Genomic DNA, 16283 nt, shown 5'->3' with positions numbered 1-16283 from the left:
GTAACCAGATTGAACCCATGGTTAATTTGACTTCTGTTCCCTAAAAAAAAAAAGAGTTCAAACTTGATATGATTTGTGAGTAATATGTACATATGTATTTTGATCTTTTGTTAGTTTTTTCCATTTAAAATCTCCCTATGGTCATTTAACCAGTATCCCTGGTTTGCAGTGTTATGCCATTGTATGTACTTTAGCTGACCTGCAACTGTTTTCAAACAGTGACCCCTCCTGCCTGTGTGGAATATTGCACCCTTCAGGATGTACCTGAACATTTGGTGTATTTAAAGATTACCTTCTTATTTTTTTAACCAGCAGAATGGGCACTGGTATCTTCACATCAATGTTTTAAAGCAATACAGCATCTAAAGAGGTGTAGAGGAGTATAAATCTAGACAAGTACAAATAGAATACCAGTGGCACAGCATTAAAAAATAATGGGTTTTTTTTATCTGATTAATTTCAGCTGTGAAACAAATTTGTGGTTGTATTACCATCACTCCATGTTTATAGGCTGTATGTAAACATCTTTATAGTTTTCTTCATATACTGTGTGCTGTAAGCATCCACCAGTCCCAGAATTAGCACTCTCTGCTAAAGGCAGCAAGAGTCCACTCGACAAAACCAAAGCATGTTTTGTAAGATTTTGCATCAGTGATTAAATATATCTGAATTTATTGATTCATGCAGGAGGTGTGTAGCACATGCTCACTTTAATGTTATGTTATAATTTGGTTGCTCTTCCCATTTTTAAAAACATTATCCTTTTTTAATGCTTGTCGGCTACCCCTTGTAGTCAAAGTGTGCATAAAGGGATTTCACGCAATATCAGGAGTTTCAAAAATGTGAACCATCCCACTGGATGGCTTCACATTATGTGAAAATGGGGGAGGGGGGATTCCAGTTATTCAATGGGACGCCGTTTGTAAACTGAATGATGCTGGAATTAGTAGCAACATTTTTCCACATTTAGCTCAAAGCCTTATTAAAAACATGTTTTTTCAAGTCATTTTTCACAATATTCAAATTTCCAAAGAGGAACTGGAAAATGTTCTTTCCCTGAAAATGTCTTTTACTGAAGCTGCATCTATCCTCTCCATCTCAAGGCCTACTCTGTAAGACTATTATAACAAGTAAGTTATACAGTCGCTTACATTTAATGCTTCATTGAGCTGTATGTTTAAGTGTAGAAGAAAACCAAAGATCAAAGACGACACAGTTCAGTGCCAGTTAGCAAAGATGATGCATTTTGTCCTTTGGATGTATCATATTGCTGGTCTCTGTCAGCCTCTGTGGACCTTCACCACCATCTGCACCACGCACGAGGGCTTGAGCCCATATTCAGATAGAGATGCAGAGTCGTTCACCAATAGCTTCCCAGCGACAGTCAGCCGGACTTCAGCCATAAGATATCCTACACACACAACAGAGGACAGAGATGAACCTCACAAAATATTTAAACATGTCAAAAACTATTATGTCAGGTTCCCTGAACACCACTGAAGATGCACACATTTTAAACACACTCCTGTGTCCAAAACTCCTTAGCAGTGACAACAAAGTTAATATTTCAAAATCATCCTCAGTGCACACCTTTTCCCCCACTGTGGTCAAGATGCTCTTAGCTGTTTGGTTCCTCCTGCTCAGGATTTCTTCAAAGGAAAAAAGGAAACAAAAAGCAGTTTTAAAAGTTTTTTGTTGGTGGTGTTTTTGACTTTCAAGCTCAATCAAAGCAGAAAAAGACTTCAAAACAAATTCAATTGAATGGATGGGTATAATCTTCCATTGAAAGCCAGCAAGAAATAACAGTTTTTTAGAGAGTTTTGGTCATCATACACATAACAGCAATCACTGCGTTTGCAATATAATCTGTGACTATTATGAAAGTAACATACATAACTTGAAAAGCTAAAATCAATCATAACATTAAGCTCACCTTGTTTTTGTGGAGAAGGTGATCAGGCTTTTTCTTCACGTCCTGAGACCAGGTGCACTGGATCATCACCAGCTTGTATCTTCATCCTTTTTCACTCAGTGAAGTCTTTCTCTTTGTTCCCTTTGCAACAGAAAACTACTGTGTGATCACAGGTGAAGTTAGGGATATTTTTCCTGTGCAGTTTTTATAGTGCTTCATTTGGTGAAGCTGTTGATCCACTTTGATCTCAAAGGATCTCGACGGTGGAAAAAAGTAATATTTCTCCTTACCATTAGGCTAAATATAGATATAACAATTTATAATATGTCAGCAGCATCCCCATAAGGGAGGTCTCCCTGTAGTGTCCCGAATGCAGATCCATTGTGATAAGAGAGAATGGATCAGATTTGAATGTCCTCTGTAAAGTGTGCACAGCAGTAAATGGACAGCCGTTTGAATTCTGCTTGCAGTGTTTGAGGGAATGGGAGAGTCCACGGCCTTGGAAAGACTGCTGTGAAAATCACTAAAAACACTACAAACCTGCCCAGATAACCTTTGGTTCATTGGAGGAAGTCCACGGATGTCCTTCTATCCGTCCCTGTCTCACCTCCTGGTTGAGTACAGCAAGTGGAATTGTAAATTTGTTGTTTGTCCTCGATGTAAGGTAAAGTTATGTTTTCTATGCCTGAAGAGCTATACTAAATGTATTTTTTTAAAGCGACTTCTGTGTACCATGCTCCAGCGGTGTAGCTGTATGGCAGAAGAAATAATGACAGAGACACAAAGCTTCCAAGTTTTACTTTTGATGTGGGAGTGCCTTATTTGTAATAATGTACCATGCTGTGTTTTTTAATTCTCTATCTCTCTAATTCTCTCCAAATCAAATATAATTAGTGTTGGTGTTACGGCCGAGAGGGCCCGGCTGTGGGTGTGGACTCAAATGCAGACACAGAGGGAGGCAAACGGGCGTGAACACAGTGCTTTATTTACAAGTGTCTAGTGAAATTACACAACAAGAGACTATGAATGCTATGAATTATGAAATGCTATGAACTGTGAACTGTGAGGCCAAACTGTGAACATGAAACTGAGTGCTATGGCTAGGTGCTGGATTTCACGGATGGAAAAAGGGGCAGCGGCTTGGATGGAGGTACGCAGTCACTATAATGAGAAGAGACAAGTAGTCAGTGGCAGTCCAGTGAATCACAGCTGCAGGATTAGGCTATGGAGGTTAGGGCTTACGCGTTGCAGGTTTAAAGTGTCATGCGAGGAAGGGGTGTCCAGGGGGTTCCGGGTGAGGAGTGTCCAGAGAGGATCCAGAATATGCGTGGAGTGAGGGACTTGGCAGGGAGGCAGGCAGGTGTAGTCCGATGGTGGAGAGGAAGAAACCAGATGACAGAACCAGCGTCCAGGCGGAGATGAGAGTAGTTCGGGAAACGTGACTGCCAGGTGGGTCCTATGACAAAGAAAAACACGGTGAGGGAAAAGCAGTAGTTGAGGGTTCTCACAAGGGGTTCGCAGCCTAGCACTGACATGGGTTAGCAGAAGATCTGGCAGAGGTCTGTTGTGAATGCTGGTCTTATATGCAGGTGACTTGATTGGAACCAGGTGTGGAAGCTGATTGGAGTCTCTGCCTGAAGGTAGAACCCAGCGGAGTGGAAAAACCCCGTGCTCACCCGGACCATGACAGTTGGGTTCTATTGATGAGAAATTTGCTACTAAATGTGATCTTTACAGCTGCATTATGTCTGAATCATAATGATAATAAACCTGAAAAATGTAATTCATTCATAAATGTGAAATATAGTTAATCATACATTATGTTATTACTCATTCCTTAAGATTTAGTTATTTTATGTTGACCTGTCATTGTCTGCTGCTTCTTTAGCATTAGCTTGATGGCATTAATCACTTGTGCTATTCAGGCATTTTTTCCGTGTTTTTTTTTGTTAGCTTTATGATGACTGCTATTTTTTCTTCTAAATTGTTTAAGGAAATCAATGTCTATTTTATTAAAACCTTGTTATGCTTAATAAACAGTTAGGGTGTAAAGCATGCATGTTACAAGCACGTAGATGCTTTTATTTACAGTTTGTCATTGGTTTCTTCTGCTTGTGCAGTTTTCCAGCCACCTTCTTCCCGTGCAGCACACAGTCCCAACATGATCAGATGATGCAGAACAGCCGTGTGGGTCAGCATCCCCTGACACCACACCCTGAACCCACCAGCCAAAGCCCTCCCTGCAGCTGAGCCACAAACCACATATTATCTCATTTAGAAAAATGTTTTGAGTAACTGACAAAACACGTAGTTAAGATTAATTTTTAGGGGTTTTGTTGGTTTTATAAACAGTTTAGTTTGAAACACACTGAATAATTCATTAACTACATTTTAAAAATCTGAAAAGCACTGTGGCGGGGCAGGGCCGTGCAGAGAGGTTTAAAGGGACGGGTGCTCAAAGTTAAAAAGGGGCACATTGAACCAGGTTGAATAACAACAACACACATTCATCAAGAATCTAATATGGGAAGAGAAGGGCTGTGTTGATCTGAGACTGTAGACATTAAAAAGTCCATAGGAGAGATGGTAGCTGATTAAACAAGTGTCATGAGATAATAACAAAATGCAAAGATTGGTGACAGCGCTTGGAACCATAAGGCAACAAAAAACTGTGAGAAATAAATTAGGCTCTGCCTGTGAATCACTCTTTGCTTCTCTTCTTCCTTCCATCCCATCATTTCATATATCACTCTCCACTTGCTATGTGAGAACAAGGCACAACTTGTCTGTGAAGGTTCTCAGTCATCCCGGTCATCGTAGTCTTTGCAAGCTCCTTTGAAGGCACAACTTGCTATTGCAATAAACTATAATCTAATTATCCACACCTAACAACTCTTGCACTTAATCTATAATAAAATGATGACAGAAAAATGTTATAGCACTGCCTTTAGTAGCCTCACACAGCTCCTGCTGTTTCCTCCTCATGTCCTTACCAGGCATGTCTGGACAATGTTATATCATGAGTAATATTTTTTAAAAAAATCCATCTAAATAAAACACACACATGCACGCACACACAGTGACATTTTAGACCTTCTTCAGAATACTGTATATACTATGGGCATCACGGTGCTGATCCATAATCCTTACATTATTATTTATTACTAGAGCTACAATAATAACGCAATGAGGAGGGGGAAGTAATAAATATGAAATAATGTATTTATGATGATTCCATTTGTTTCACTATCCACTCTGTGCAGGGGCAAAGCTTATTACATTTTTAAACTGCAGAGATACAATAATTTTACTGCTGTAAAATCCAACTTTTGTCTTATTTAAAATATAAATCTAATATAATCTGCTTCTTAATGTATGTTCTTTAAAATACAGCGTGTGTTTTTAATATATTATAATTATAATAATTATTATGTGGACATGCATATTAGATCGTTTTTTAGTGAAATATAATCCCTCCAGAAAGGCAGGAAAAGCCCGGAAACTTACTTTAAAACTAAATATGTTCCCTAAAACGGTGACAGAGCTACAGATCCATGACAGCCTTACACAGGTAGCCAGCAGCTGTGACCAGCACTGCTTGTGCAGTTAATAAAAGGACAGGTAATGTTTGTCGCGCTGTTGCACACACAGCACGCTCGTTTGTTTCAGTTCGTCAGTTGCCACAAGACAACTTACCAACGTGTACGTAATAAGCTAATACTCCTGGGTGCTATACACTACAGTGCACGCTGTGCACCTACTTACTGGGTTTGTCGCATCAGTCTGTGTCTCTGAGTTAACTTGTGTTTCTCCTACAGCTCCGGACCGCAACAAATGCGCGTGCTCTTTGTGAGCTCGTTCCCGGCTCGTAACCAGCGCGTTCTGCCGTCAAGGGCGATCATTGGTTAAATGTGATCATGTGACTGATGCAAGCCAGATCCTTTTATTTAGCAAAACTGTGATTAATAGTTAAATATTATTGTTGATGGGCACAGACAAGACTCCGCACGCACACACACACACATAAAAAAAATAATAATTTTTTTTAAAAAAGTTGCCTCAACAAAAGGGCACTTTGGGCACCCATCAGGAAAGGGGCGGGTGCTCAAGCCCCTCTAGCCCCCCCTCTGCACGTGCCTGTGGCGGGGTGTGGTTTGTGGCTGAGCAGCATCAGGGGAGGGGTGGAGCAGTGGGTGTGTGTGTGTGTGTGTGTGTGTGTCCATCCATCCCTAGGTGAAGCTGCACCCGATGAAGGAGAGGAAGAGCGCAAATAAGTGGGGCTAAAAACCACAGCACTTCTCAACGGTTTTTCAGATAGAATCAGATAGAAGCGCATTCTCCTTTATAAATATGTGTATCCCTTCGTTACCATGGGAACGAAGATAAAGGAAGTTGTAGAGTCAATGCGGACTTTGTGGACATTTGAAAAGGTCAGGAGTTAAGAGTGGGACACTTGGGGTTTTTTCTTCTTTTTTTCTTTTTCTTTTTGCCACAAGACCGGAAAAACGGCATGTGTCCCTAAGTTGCGGCTTCGGTACGTTGGGATCTACCTATCCGAAGAGGAAGACGCATAAAGGGAGTGACTTTTTTTTTTTTTAAATTGGCAGATAATTTCAAATGCAGCGTTTCTATCAGCTCAACAAATGTCAGCACACACAAACTGTGTGTAGTGTGTAGCACAGTGCGTTGGTAGCCAAATCGCCGGCTGCGGTGTTTGACACGAAGAAACAAGAAATCAAGCTGAGACAAGAAGAAGGTTTAGAAAGACAAGACAGGAGAGGAAGAAGAGACGTTACATTTAAAGGTAAGGACTCCTCATTTAAAGATCACGTGTAAGTCCTCGTGTTTTTAAATCACATACTGGGTCTGTACAGGTAACATTATGTTTTTTACATAGTGTGAAACGTGCTACAAATCAAACTTAGGTAGACTGTGTTACTTAAAGGCTGCAGGAAAATACTCGGTTGTGTTTAAAAAGGTTAGTTTGCTGTACTGTGATGGATTTAAAGCAAATAAGGATCCTAACTGCAAAAGAAAATAATTTTCAAAAAGGTTGAAATATCTAAAGCAATGGCAGATTTAAAAAAAAACACACACACAATAAAAACAACAGACTGCAGGGAGGTTCTGTTCTGTGATGTCACAATCAAGCTGGTCTGAATAGAGATACAGTCCCGATCAAAAGTTTAAGACCTCTTGAAAAATTGCAACAAAAAAATAAAAAAGTCATATTTTGCATGGTTGGATCTTAACAAGGTTCCAAGTAGAGCTTCAACATGCAACAAGCAGAAATTGGACAAAAGCATTTTTTGAGCATCCAATTTATTGAAAACAAACAGAAAAATAAACAGAAATCAAAGTTCCAAACATGAACTCAGTAATGAATAGCTTCACAGCTATTGCTGATCACTTCAAAAAATTTGTTGCGGCTCTGTTATAGCATCACACAAACATCTCACATAAGCTCTATCTCTACAGTTTTATGTCGCACTCATAGCACACTATGCCCACATTTGTGGAGAGCAACCTTTGCATCATTTGTGGTAATGGGAAACAGTAAGGCATTTTGTACCAGGAGCTCGTTTTGCTTGTCGACCCCTAACAGTCAGCAGATAACATGTTAATCAGGTTATGTTATGACAATCCCTGCAGCACATCCATTTAAATGTCTTGGAGACGTGAGCGGGGGGGCCAACTTCACTCACTCTTCAAATCCAACAAAAGTGGTATCAAACGTTTGTGCTGCGTTTGTGCTGCAAAAATTTTCGTTTGTGCTGCTATCATTTTAAAGATATTAATAAAAATTTCTAGAGGTCATCAGAGGTCAACCAGCCCCCTCATATTAATGGAATCAAACAAAATTAGTGTCAATCAGTTGTGCTATGTTTGTGCTGGTTTGTGCTGCTAAAGTTGTCGTTTGTGCTGCTTCTGTTTTCAAAGACATTAATGAAAATGTAAAGGTCAAATGTACTGTTTATAAGATTGGGGAAAACTGCAGTCAGCTGAGACTGAAGAAGTCACTTGGATGAGTGACGAAACGTTTCTCCCACTGAAAGTGTCCGGATGAACAGAATCAACCTTTTGGAATTTACTTACCCGGATGATTAAGCACGCATCAAGACGTTGTTTTATTAATATTTTTAAAATGATAGCGGCACAAACAACAATTTTAGCAGCACAAACCAGCACAAACATAGCACAACTGATTGACACCAATTTTGTTTGATTCCATTAATATGACGGGGCTGGTTGACCTCTGATGACCTCTAGAAATTTTTATTAATATCTTTAAAATGATAGCAGCACAAACGAAAATTTTTGCAGCACAAACGTTTGATACCACTTTTGTTGGATTTGAAGAAGGTGGGGGGGCCAACTTCACTCACATTTTGGAGACCGTTGATCAAACGTAAATATGTCCAGTCACTTTTGATTCAACCTGCTTAGCTTGATCTCACATTTGCCGTTTCCTCTATCTCTATCCCCTGTGTGTGTCTGTTTGTGTGCTTGTGTGTTTGTGAGTGTGTGTGTGTGCGTGCGATGATCTCACATTTGTCATTTCTTCTTTCTCTCTCCCCTTGTCTTGTGTGTGTGAGTGAGAGAGAGATTATCATCTAACATTTGCCATTTCCTCTAGCTCTTTCCCCTGTGTGTGGGTGCATGTGTAAAGGTAAGAAGCTTAGTAATGAAGTAAATGAATTCATTGACGGGTGAACAAACAAGGGCAACACGGTGGCACAGTGGTTAATATAGTTGCCCGCACAGCAAGAAGGTCCTGAGTTCAACTCCACTATCAGGTTGAGGTCTTTCTGTATGGATTTCTCATGTCCTCAAAGTGTTTGTGGGGGTTCACTCCACGTGCTCCGGCCTCTTTCCAAAATCCTAGTTTGTGGAGAAACTCTGAAATGCTCTTAAGTGTCTAGGGTTGTCTGTATCTGTGTTAGCCCTGTAACAGACTGGTGACCTGTCGAGGGTGCACCCTGCTTCTCGCCCTAAGATAGCTGGGATAGGCTCGAGCTGCCCTGTGACACTGGAAAAGAAACACAGCAGAGAATGGATGGGTGGCTGATCTAACGTAAACATTTCCAGTCACTTTCAGTTCAAGCTGCTTAGCATGATCTCACATTTGCCAATTTCTCTATCTCTTCCCCCTCTGTTGTGTCTGTGTGCGATATTCTCACTTTTGCCATTTCTTCTGTCCCTTTCAACTGATCTGTGTGTGTGTGTGTGTGTGTGTGTGTGTGTGTGTGTGTGTGTGTGTGTGTGTGTGTGTGTGTGTGTGTGTGTGTGTGTGTGTGTGTGTGTGTGTGTGTGTGTGTGTGTGTGTCCCACATATTGCATACTCTGCTTTTGTCCTCAAATCAGGTAGGAAGTGTCTGTGTGGTTGAGCTGGTCTGGTCTGTCTAGACTTTCACTAGATAGATCAGGCTGCACCCACCTGTGAAACAGGTGGAGGGTCACCAGGACATGCAGAACTTGCTGACAGACTCCTGGCCACCTCTTGCCTCCTTAGTAGAAAGGGGCCACTCCCAGAGGCAGAGGGCTGTGAGGCACCGCCCGCCGGGCCCTCTCCTTTGGGAAAACCCTCAACACTGGGCCGAACCTTGGAGTTCTGTATGTCCATTCAGGCACACTCCATGCTTGATCTGTGGGCAATTCCTCTCAGAAGTGGAGGTCACGGTGGAGGCGTCGGAGGGCGGAAGGCGTTCCCTCAGTGGCTCTCCTCTTCTGAGATTGTGTAAAAACAAAAGTCAATGTAGTGTAAGCAGCTTGAAAGAAAGTAACTGAACTTTTTTAAATTTCTGGGAGACGGTTGCTCACACGCGGGCGGCACAGTGGTTAGCACCGTTACCCCACAGGAAGAAGGTCTTGAGTTCAGCTCTACCGTCGCTCTGTGTGGAGTTTGCATGTTCTTCCTGTTTTTGCGTGGGTTCTTTCCTTGTAGTCCGGCTTCCTGCCACAGTCCAACGACCTGCAGTTAGTGGCAATAGGTAATCGAAGAGTGTAAATTGGCGATAGGTGCGAATGGTTTTCTGCGTCTATGTGTTAGCCCTGTAACAGACTGGTGACCTGTCGAGGGTGCACCCTGCTTCTCGCCCTAAGATAGCTGGGATAGGCTCGAGCTGCCCTGTGACACTGGAAAAGAAACACAGCAGAGAATGGATGGGTGGCTGATCTAACGTAAACATTTCCAGTCACTTTCAGTTCAAGCTGCTTAGCATGATCTCACATTTGCCAATTTCTCTATCTCTTCCCCCTCTGTTGTGTGTGTGTGAGATATTCTCACTTTTGCCATTTCTTCTGTCCCTTTCAACTGATCTGTGTGTGTGTGTGTGTCTGTGTGTGTGTGTGTGTGTGTGTGTGTGTGTGTGTGTGTGTGTTTGTCCCACATATTGCATACTCTGCTTTTGTCCTCAAATCAGGTAGGAAGTGTCTGTGTGGTTGAGCTGGTCTGGTCTGTCTAGACTTTCACTAGATAGATCAGGCTGCACCCACCTGTGAAACAGGTGGAGGGTCACCAGGACATGCAGAAGTCGCTGACAGACTCCTGGCCACCTCTTGCCTCCTTAATAGAAAGGGGCCACTCCCAGAGGCAGAGGGCTGTGAGGCACCGCCCGCCGGGCCCTCTCCTTTGGGAAAACCCTCAACACTGGGCCGAACCTTGGAGTTCTGTATGTCCATTCAGGCACACTCCATGCTTGATCTGTGGGCAATTCCTCTCAGAAGTGGAGGTCACGGTGGAGGCGTCGGAGGGCGGAAGGCGTTCCCTCAGTGGCTCTCCTCTTCTGAGATTATGTAAAAACAAAAGTTAATGTAGTGTAAGCAGCTTGAAAGAAAGTAACTGAACTTTTTTAAATTTCTGGGAGACGGTTGCTCACACGCGGGCGGCACAGTGGTTGGCACCGTTACCACACAGGAAGAAGGTCTTGAGTTCAGCTCTACCGTCGCTCTGTGTGGAGTTTGCATGTTCTTCCTGTGTTTGCGTGGGTTCTTTCCTTGTACTCCGGCTTCCTGCCACAGTCCAACGACCTGCAGTTAGTGGCAATAGGTAATCGAAGAGTATAAATTGGCGATAGGTGCGAATGGTTTTCTGCGTCTATGTGTTAGCCCTGTAACAGACTGGTGACCTGTCGAGGGTGCACCCTGCTTCTCGCCCTAAGATAGCTGGGATAGGCTCGAGCTGCCCTGTGACACTGGAAAAGAAACACAGCAGAGAATGGATGGGTGGCTGATCTAACGTAAACATTTCCAGTCACTTTCAGTTCAAGCTGCTTAGCATGATCTCACATTTGCCAATTTCTCTATCTCTTCCCCCTCTGTTGTGTCTGTGTGCGATATTCTCACTTTTGCCATTTCTTCTGTCCCTTTCAACTGATCTGTGAGTGTGTGTGTGTGTGTGTGTGTGTGTGTGTGTGTGTGTGTGTGTGTGTGTGTGTGTGTGTGTGTGTGTGTGTGTGTGTGTGTGTGTGTCCCACATATTGCATACTCTGCTTTTGTCCTCAAATCAGGTAGGAAGTGTCTGTGTGGTTGAGCTGGTCTGGTCTGTCTAGACTTTCACTAGATAGATCAGGCTGCACCCACCTGTGAAACAGGTGGAGGGTCACCAGGACATGCAGAACTCGCTGACAGACTCCTGGCCACCTCTTGCCTCCTTAGTAGAAAGGGGCCACTCCCAGAGGCAGAGGGCTGTGAGGCCCCGCCCGCCGGGCCCTCTCCTTTGGGAAAACCCTCAACACTGGGCCGAACCTTGGAGTTCTGTATGTCCATTCAGGCACACTCCATGCTTGATCTGTGGGCAATTCCTCTCAGAAGTGGAGGTCACGGTGGAGGCGTTGGAGGGCGGAAGGCGTTCCCTCAGTGGCTCTCCTCTTCTGAGATTGTGTAAAAACAAAAGTCAATGTAGTGTAAGCAGCTTGAAAGAAAGTAACTGAACTTTTTTAAATTTCTGGGAGACGGTTGCTCACACGCGGGCGGCACAGTGGTTGGCACTGTTACCCCACAGGAAGAAGGTCTTGAGTTCAGCTCTACCGTCGCTCTGTGTGGAGTTTGCATGTTCTTCCTGTGTTTGCGTGGGTTCTTTCCTTGTACTCCGGCTTCCTGCCACAGTCCAACGACCTGCAGTTAGTGGCAATAGGTAATCGAAGAGTGTAAATTGGCGATAGGTGCGAATGGTTTTCTGCGTCTATGTGTTAGCCCTGTAACAGACTGGTGACCTGTCGAGGGTGCACCCTGCTTCTCGCCCTAAGATAGCTGGGATAGGCTCGAGCTGCCCTGTGACACTGGAAAAGAAACACAGCAGAGAATGGATGGGTGGCTGATCAAACGTAAACATTTCCAGTCACTTTCAGTTCAAGCTGCTTAGCATGATCTCACATTTGCCAATTTCTCTATCTCTTCCCCCTCTGTTGTGTCTGTGTGCGATATTCTCACTTTTGCCATTTCTTCTGTCCCTTTCAACTGATCTGTGTGTGTGTGTGTGTGTGTGTGTGTGTGTGTGTGTGTGTGTGTGTGTGTGTGTGTGTGTGTGTGTGTGTGTGTGTGTGTGTGTGTGTGTGTGTGTCCCACATATTGCATACTCTGCTTTTGTCCTCAAATCAGGTAGGAAGTGTCTGTGTGGTTGAGCTGGTCTGGTCTGTCTAGACTTTCACTAGATAGATCAGGCTGCACCCACCTGTGAAACAGGTGGAGGGTCACCAGGACATGCAGAACTTGCTGACAGACTCCTGGCCACCTCTTGCCTCCTTAGTAGAAAGGGGCCACTCCCAGAGGCAGAGGGCTGTGAGGCACCGCCCGCCGGGCCCTCTCCTTTGGGAAAACCCTCAACACTGGGCCGAACCTTGGAGTTCTGTATGTCCATTCAGGCACACTCCATGCTTGATCTGTGGGCAATTCCTCTCAGAAGTGGAGGTCACGGTGGAGGCGTCGGAGGGCGGAAGGCGTTCCCTCAGTGGCTCTCCTCTTCTGAGATTGTGTAAAAACAAAAGTCAATGTAGTGTAAGCAGCTTGAAAGAAAGTAACTGAACTTTTTTAAATTTCTGGGAGACGGTTGCTCACACGCGGGCGGCACAGTGGTTAGCACCGTTACCCCACAGGAAGAAGGTCTTGACTTCAGCTCTACCGTCGCTCTGTGTGGAGTTTGCATGTTCTTCCTGTTTTTGCGTGGGTTCTTTCCTTGTAGTCCGGCTTCCTGCCACAGTCCAACGACCTGCAGTTAGTGGCAATAGGTAATCGAAGAGTGTAAATTGGCGATAGGTGCGAATGGTTTTCTGCGTCTATGTGTTAGCCCTGTAACAGACTGGTGACCTGTCGAGGGTGCACCCTGCTTCTCGCCCTAAGATAGCTGGGATAGGCTCGAGCTGCCCTGTGACACTGGAAAAGAAACACAGCAGAGAATGGATGGGTGGCTGATCTAACGTAAACATTTCCAGTCACTTTCAGTTCAAGCTGCTTAGCATGATCTCACATTTGCCAATTTCTCTATCTCTTCCCCCTCTGTTGTGTGTGTGTGAGATATTCTCACTTTTGCCATTTCTTCTGTCCCTTTCAACTGATCTGTGTGTGTGAGTGAGTGTGTGTGTGTCTGTGTGTGTGTGTGTGTGTGTGTGTGTGTGTGTGTGTGTGTTTGTCCCACATATTGCATACTCTGCTTTTGTCCTCAAATCAGGTAGGAAGTGTCTGTGTGGTTGAGCTGGTCTGGTCTGTCTAGACTTTCACTAGATAGATCAGGCTGCACCCACCTGTGAAACAGGTGGAGGGTCACCAGGACATGCAGAACTCGCTGACAGACTCCTGGCCACCTCTTGCCTCCTTAGTAGAAAGGGGCCACTCCCAGAGGCAGAGGGCTGTGAGGCACCGCCCGCCGGGCCCTCTCCTTTGGGAAAACCCTCAACACTGGGCCGAACCTTGGAGTTCTGTATGTCCATTCAGGCACACTCCATGCTTGATCTGTGGGCAATTCCTCTCAGAAGTGGAGGTCACGGTGGAGGCGTCGGAGGGCGGAAGGCGTTCCCTCAGTGGCTCTCCTCTTCTGAGATTCTGTAAAAACAAAAGTCAATGTAGTGTAAGCAGCTTGAAAGAAAGTAACTGAACTTTTTTAAATTTCTGGGAGACGGTTGCTCACACGCGGGCGGCACAGTGGTTAGCACCGTTACCGCACAGGAAGAAGGTCTTGAGTTCAGCTCTACCGTCGCTCTGTGTGGAGTTTGCATGTTCTTCCTGTTTTTGCGTGGGTTCTTTCCTTGTACTCCGGCTTCCTGCCACAGTCCAACGACCTGCAGTTAGTGGCAATAGGTAATCGAAGAGTGTAAATTGGCGATAGGTGCGAATGGTTTTCTGCTTCTATGTGTTAGCCCTGTAACAGACTGGTGACCTGTCGAGGGTGCACCCTGCTTCTCGCCCTAAGATAGCTGGGATAGGCTCGAGCTGCCCTGTGACACTGGAAAAGAAACACAGCAGAGAATGGATGGGTGGCTGATCAAACGTAAACATTTCCAGTCACTTTCAGTTCAAGCTGCTTAGCATGATCTCACATTTGCCAATTTCTCTATCTCTTCCCCCTCTGTTGTGTGTGTGTGTGAGATATTCTCACTTTTGCCATTTCTTCTGTCCCTTTCAACTGATCTGTGTGTGAGTGTGTGTGTGTGTGTGTGTGTGTGTGTGTGTGTGTGTGTGTGTGTGTGTGTGTGTGTGTCCCACATATTGCATACTCTGCTTTTGTCCTCAAATCAGGTAGGAAGTGTCTGTGTGGTTGAGCTGGTCTGGTCTGTCTAGACTTTCACTAGATAGATCAGGCTGCACCCACCTGTGAAACAGGTGGAGGGTCACCAGGACATGCAGAACTCGCTGACAGACTCCTGGCCACCTCTTGCCTCCTTAGTAGAAAGGGGCCACTCCCAGAGGCAGAGGGCTGTGAGGCACCGCCCGCCGGGCCCTCTCCTTTGGGAAAACCCTCAACACTGGGCCGAACCTTGGAGTTCTGTATGTCCATTCAGGCACACTCCATGCTTGATCTGTGGGCAATTCCTCTCAGAAGTGGAGGTCACGGTGGAGGCGTTGGAGGGCGGAAGGCGTTCCCTCAGTGGCTCTCCTCTTCTGAGATTGTGTAAAAACAAAAGTCAATGTAGTGTAAGCAACTTGAAAGAAAGTAACTGAACTTTTTTAAATTTCTGGGAGACGGTTGCTCACACGCGGGCGGCACAGTGGTTAGCACCGTTACCGCACAGGAAGAAGGTCTTGAGTTCAGCTCTACCGTCGCTCTGTGTGGAGTTTGCATGTTCTTCCTGTTTTTGCGTGGGTTCTTTCCTTGTACTCCGGCTTCCTGCCACAGTCCAACGACCTGCAGTTAGTGGCAATAGGTAATCGAAGAGTGTAAATTGGCGATAGGTGCGAATGGTTTTCTGCGTCTATGTGTTAGCCCTGTAACAGACTGGTGACCTGTCGAGGGTGCACCCTGCTTCTCGCCCTAAGATAGCTGGGATAGGCTCGAGCTGCCCTGTGACACTGGAAAAGAAACACAGCAGAGAATGGATGGGTGGCTGATCTAACGTAAACATTTCCAGTCACTTTCAGTTCAAGCTGCTTAGCATGATCTCACATTTGCCAATTTCTCTATCTCTTCCCCCTCTGTTGTGTGTGTGTGAGATATTCTCACTTTTGCCATTTCTTCTGTCCCTTTCAACTGATCTGTGAGTGAGTGTGTGTGTGTGTGTGTGTGTGTGTGTGTGTGTGTGTGTGTGTGTGTCCCACATATTGCATACTCTGCTTTTGTCCTCAAATCAGGTAGGAAGTGTCTGTGTGGTTGAGCTGGTCTGGTCTGTCTAGACTTTCACTAGATAGATCAGGCTGCACCCACCTGTGAAACAGGTGGAGGGTCACCAGGACATGCAGAACTCGCTGACAGACTCCTGGCCACCTCTTGCCTCCTTAGTAGAAAGGGGCCACTCCCAGAGGCAGAGGGCTGTGAGGCACCGCCCGCCGGGCCCTCTCCTTTGGGAAAACCCTCAACACTGGGCCGAACCTTGGAGTTCTGTATGTCCATTCAGGCACACTCCATGCTTGATCTGTGGGCAATTCCTCTCAGAAGTGGAGGTCACGGTGGAGGCGTCGGAGGGCGGAAGGCGTTCCCTCAGTGGCTCTCCTCTTCTGAGATTCTGTAAAAACAAAAGTCAATGTAGTGTAAGCAGCTTGAAAGAAAGTAACTGAACTTTTTTAAATTTCTGGGAGACGGTTGCTCACACGCGGGCGGCACAGTGGTTAGCACCGTTACCGCACAGGAAGAAGGTCTTGAGTTCAGCTCTACCGTCGCTCTGTGTGGAGTTTGCATGTTCTTCCTGTTTTTGCGTGGGTTCTTTCCTTGTACTCCGGCTTCCTG

General features: G+C 44.9%; 2 long non-coding RNA genes across 3 annotated transcripts in view; one reads left to right on the top strand and one right to left on the bottom strand.

Moving 5' to 3' along the window:
- Nucleotides 1-703: 703 nt before the first annotated feature.
- LOC143421432 (uncharacterized) lies at nt 704-5836 on the bottom strand. Of its 2 annotated transcripts, XR_013101067.1 has the most exons (5): nt 5678-5836; nt 2453-2522; nt 1934-2053; nt 1591-1649; nt 704-1411 (listed from the first exon to the last, which is right to left on the bottom strand). It is a non-coding gene; the product is annotated as an uncharacterized LOC143421432 (long non-coding RNA). The 2 variants fall into 2 exon arrangements; XR_013101068.1 differs by lacking the exon at nt 2453-2522.
- A 178-nt stretch (nt 5837-6014) lies between these two features.
- LOC112435691 (uncharacterized) overlaps nt 6015-16283 on the top strand; it is a 40024-nt gene continuing 29755 nt past the window's right edge. Inside the window, exon 1 of the long non-coding RNA XR_013101063.1 lies at nt 6015-6716. This is a non-coding gene — a long non-coding RNA (uncharacterized LOC112435691). The remainder of the gene's footprint in view (nt 6717-16283) is intronic.

The sequence above is a fragment of the Maylandia zebra genome, linkage group LG12 (genome assembly GCF_041146795.1).
Source record: "Maylandia zebra isolate NMK-2024a linkage group LG12, Mzebra_GT3a, whole genome shotgun sequence".
In the NCBI taxonomy this organism is placed as follows: Eukaryota; Metazoa; Chordata; class Actinopteri; order Cichliformes; family Cichlidae; genus Maylandia; species Maylandia zebra.
This window is presented reverse-complemented; position numbering and strand designations above follow the sequence as displayed.